Source organism: Acomys russatus, chromosome 28 (genome assembly GCF_903995435.1).
Source record: "Acomys russatus chromosome 28, mAcoRus1.1, whole genome shotgun sequence".
Lineage (NCBI taxonomy): Eukaryota > Metazoa > Chordata > Mammalia > Rodentia > Muridae > Acomys > Acomys russatus.
Window position 1 is genome coordinate 120,546 of NC_067164.1, and position 5,352 is coordinate 125,897.

Genomic DNA, 5,352 nt, shown 5'->3' on the forward strand with positions numbered 1-5,352 from the left:
TATCAACTGCACATGGATTCTCCTGAATTGAAAAACTGCTGCTACTGTGATATTCTATGAAAATAAAATAGTAGACCATCCATGTTTTCTTGAGCAATGGTATGTCCTTACTCGGCTCACGTGTTTTATGTCTTGGTAGATACATGCAGTTGTTCTTGGAGGCTAGGAGCAGGGCATAGCTCTGTTTTATCCTGCCAGGTAAGAGCTCTTTCTTAAAAAAAAAAAAAAAGAGCTCTTCCTTCAGTTGATGCTGCTTCCTCATAGTCCTAGGGAGAGAGGTTCACACACCAGAAGCCCTTTTCCCACCCACTCATGGCTGAAAGGTGAGTGGGAGGAATATTCAATTGTGGACAAGATACAGAATAGGCAGCTGAGAAGCTGTTTGAGATAGTATTAGGAGATCCACACTGTCAAACAGCACAAAATTCACATCAAGTATGTGAGGTTGGACCGTTGACTTTGACAGCCAGGCTGAATACCTTAATGATTTTTACAATAGAGATCTCTGAACACTCAAACACAAGACCATTAACCACATTCCAGACCAACAGACTTTAGTCAAATCCTTCCCGTCCATATCTCATCCCACTTCTCTGACATTAGAATTTTGAAAAAATCCTAGCTATATCAAATTTTTGTCCATAAATATTTTTATTATGTATCTGCATAAGGGCTTTTAAGATGACAATATCACTGTCACATCTAAAAATACTATAAATGATTTCCTAAAATCCAACTAGATTACAGTAATGACACAAATAAGAGCTGTAATCTTGCCTTAAATTTCTGGTCATAAATGATAGAGGAGAAAGAATTGAGTGATTAGGTGCATTACAGTGGCTGTTCTTGGTTGACACCTTGACTACATTTGGAACTAACTAAAACCTAAATGCTTAGGCACACCTAGGAGGCACTTTTTCTTAATTAAACATATAAAATGGAAAGATCCAATTTAAATTTAAGTTTTTTTGAGGTGGGAAGATACACCTTTAATCTGAGCTTCTCTCTATTGGCAGCCTATGTAAGGGATATGGAGGAAGAAAGCTTGCTTTGCCTGCTTGCTAATGCTGGCAAGTCCATTTCTTCATTGCCACTAGAGCCTACTTATCTGGGTTTCCATAGTATACTGAAGAGCAGCTGAGAAATCCAGCCTCATGGCCCAAACAACTACAGGATTCTTGGATCTCTGTTGGTAGACAGGCAATGATGGACTAGTGTGGCCACGAGCCTATTAGCCATTCTAGTAAATCCCTTTTCTAAATAAAGATAGGTAATACATAGATAGATAGATAGATAGATAGATAGATAGATAGATAGATAGATTGATTTATTCTGTTTATTTAGAGAAGCCTGACTAGTACATTCATGCATGATGCAGAACTATGTAAAAAAAAAAACTATAAAAAATTAAAAGCAAAATTAGATACAAAATACAAAATATTCACATTCCAATTTTATGAAGCTTATTGAAGAAAAAAAGTTCATAGTAGTATCTTAAGTAGTTCATGAAAAGTTGAGCCAATAAGTGAGGACTAAAGTCTTACACAGTAGCCAACTTTTTGCTAATTCCTTTTCTTTAAAATTTTTTTCTTTGTTTAATCACTTTACATCCTGATAGTAGCCCCATCCTCCCTCTCCTACAAGCCCCACCCTCCCTTTCTTTCCTCTACTCCTCCCCAATTTCTCAGAAAAGGGGATACACCACTACCCATCCAGCCCAGTTCAAGTCACATAAGGACTGAGTGTGTTGTCTTCCCCTGTGGCGTAGCAAGACAGTCCCACCACGGGGAAGTGATTTAAAAAAAAAAAAAAAAAAAAAGCTGGCATTAGAAACAGAGACAGGCCCTGCTCTCATTACTAGAGGACCTACATGAAGCCTGAACTGCCCACCAGCTACATCTGGGTAGGAAGTCTAGGTCCAGTCAATGCATGGTCCTTGTTTGGCTGAGTCTCATCATCTGCTTCAATGCACTATTGGGTGAAGCCTCTCAGAGGACAGCTCCGCTAGGCTTTTGTCTGTAAGCATAGCATATCTTTGTTAATTGTGTAAGGGATTGGCTTTTTCTCATAGGGGCAGGTCTTGAGTTAGTGTACACTTTGGTTGGACATTTCCTTAATCTCTGCTTTGTCTGCTCTATCTTTTTTCCTGCACATCTTACAGGCAGGGTAAATTTTGTGTCCAAGTTTTTGTGGGTTGGTTGGTGTTTCTCTCTCTGTACTAGGAGTCTTCTCTAGTTAGGGGAGTTCTCTTCAGTCTTTATGGGCCCCTACTACTAGGAGTCTCTGCTAGAGTCTCCCTCACATCCTCCCAAGAGCCTACCCTGACTTAGGTCTCAGCTTGTTACAGAGATGCCCCACTCACAGTTTCATGTTTTTCTAAAGGCCTTCTGTCCTTTTGCTGCCACTCTCCCCAGGTCTGATCCATACCCTCATCTTTCTTAGTGCTCCCTCTTCTACTTTGTTCCCTCTCTGCAACCACTACCTCTGTCTATTCTGTTTCCTCTTCTGAGTGAGATTTAAGTACCGTCCTCTGTATTCTCCTTGTTATCTTCTTTGGGTCTGTGCACTATAGTGTGCTTATCCTGTACTATGTAACTAAAATCCATTTCTAAGTGACTATATACCATGTGTGCCTGGGTCTGGGATACACCTACGTAGGTGTTTTGGAGTCAGCCACTAGGTTACTCACCAGATCGGTAGTCTCTGACCTTCTTTGCAACTCAGATATGGTAATCCCTAGTCACTGACGCATTGAAAGCCACCCCCCCACCAATAGCCAACTTTATTCAGACCATCGGACAATTGTACCCTAAGGGTTAAGAAGCACATGAGTAAAGTGTACAATCACAAGCCACAGCTGGCAGACAAGGGGCACATAATGAATATATAGAGGCATATAAATAAATAACAATAGTTCGTTGTAACAAGCAATCTGCAGTAAACTCACCCTTATCAACTACACCTGGGAAGGGGACAAAAGCATGATCCAAGAACAATCCAGTGTTTTGAAAGAACCGAGGTTCCAAGTCTTTTGTTTTCTTTTAGTTTTCCCCTAAGCACTCAGAAATCTTCCCACACAACTCTGTTCTTGGACTGTGTTGAAACACAAAAGTTATTTGTTCCTGTTTTTGTTGCTGTCCTTGACAATTTAGAAAATTCTGGCACTTTTGCTAACTCTGAAGACTTCCAGAATTAGATGTGATAAGGTTCAAGCCAATAAATTAGAATATATGTAGAAGGTAATGTTACCCACAGATACCTTTGTTATTTGTTCTACGGACACGTTTGTACTCTATAAAAGAAAATTCTGGTGACCTTATCATCATTACACAGTCTAGAATCACCAGGTGAAATATATCAGTGGGGAATTTTCTAAATGAGGTTGGCCTATGGGACTGTCTTGATCACATTAATTGATATGGAAAACTCAGCTCACACTGGGTGGCGCCATTCCATAGGGCTAGGTCCTAGACTGAATAAAAAGAGGGGCATGATCATGCATGTGTTCCTCTGTCTTGACTGTGGATGTGATATGATCAGAAGCTTCAAATTTCTGCCAACTTGATTTCCTAACAGCACTGGACTATCACCTGGAATTGTGAGACAAATCCCCCTTTCCTTAAATTGCTGTTGTCAACACAACAGGAAAGGAAACTAAGACACCTCTATACCATTAGTTATAGTAAATATATATTCATTCAAGTGGTCTGATTAGCTTATATACTTTTGTGTTTCTCAGTTTATAATTCACACATTTAATGTGTGAAGGCCTCATCCACAGCCCACTTCCAATACAGCTTTCCCACTTGTTTGCTCTCCATCACTCAAGTTCCCTCAGTTCCACTAACCATAGGGGGTTTTCACATTGTGACTTACATTCTGTACTTGATGCTGGTGTCTGCACAGGGATGTGTTCACGGTAAGCAGATGAATCTCTGGAATCTATTATTACACCAAGGAGGCCTAATTGTATAGGAAATAAATGTCAGTCACATAAATACATAGATAGCCCCTTAATCCCTGGACTCACACTAGAAAATCTTCACCTATTACCCCATAGCCACATAGATGGAGCCCTCTTTCCCAAGTCATCCCTAAGTCTATGTACTCTTACACCTTTATGAGACTCTGAGGGGCACATTTAATTACCATAGAATTCATACAGAAGTCTGAGAGGTGCCAGTTTACTAATAGTTTAATGCCCTCCCTATGAAAAGTCAACAGTACACAGGCCTGATGGACTCTTGACAGTAGGCACCATTGAGTCCATAAAAAGAATGACAGTTTGGCGAAGGGGATAGTGTCCTACAACACACATACACATGAGAAGCGGGGGAGGAGACAGAAATACAGACACACACACACACACACACACACACACACACACACACATATACTGGGAGATGGACACAGGCATACATTAAACCTAGCTTTATTTCAACACACTGGTATCTATGATAAGACTGTCTCTGTGGAATCTCCAAATCTTGTAGTCCAAGAATAGTCACAGAAACCACTCAGAGTCCAGTTAGATATGGATTGTTTTCTGAACACAACACCCCAACACTGGCCATGGTCTGCAACACAGTGCACTCTGGAGCCAAACTGTGACATCAACCTGCTTTTAGAGCAACTTTTTTTTATATAGAAAAATCAAATGTAAAAGGCACAGGCATGGCAGTAACAGTTTGGCTAACTATCAAAGCAATATTATATTTTTGGCTAACTAGACAAAGTATTATCAGTTAACCTTTAAGCTGACTGGTCCCAAGTAAGGTAAGTGAGGTGGTAGTTAGGGTCTTCTAAAGTGCAACCAGAGATAACAGAATGCCATCAGAGTGTAGCCAAATGTAGAAATAACAGAGCATCGATTATGATACTATTGAATTATAGTAAATATAAAGTTAACCCTCTGACAGCATCTGCTAATGTCAGCTATGAATACTATTTCTAGGAAGTAGGTTAAAGTTTTTGAACTTAATTTTCTTATTAACAAAGATGGACTGATTCTTCTTCAGTGTTCAGCAAAGGTTAAAATGTACCAGTATTTGGTTGCAAATGGAAAGGTTTCCAAGGGAACAATCCATGTAATGTCCAGCAGATGGAACTGTTTGCTTCTCATAGTGTACATGCTTTCAACCTCAGTCTTGTGTCTCCTTCCTTACCCCACTTTCTGTTCTTTTGTTTAAACATATCTTCTAGAACAATAGAAAAATGAAAGGTAGTATAAAACTAGATCAAAGAGAAACTTGAAAGCAATTAGAGATTTGAGCTGGATTCACTGCTTTTTGCCAACATATTACCCTAGTACATACAACTTGCTTAATTGGAATTATTTTTCATACGACAGAC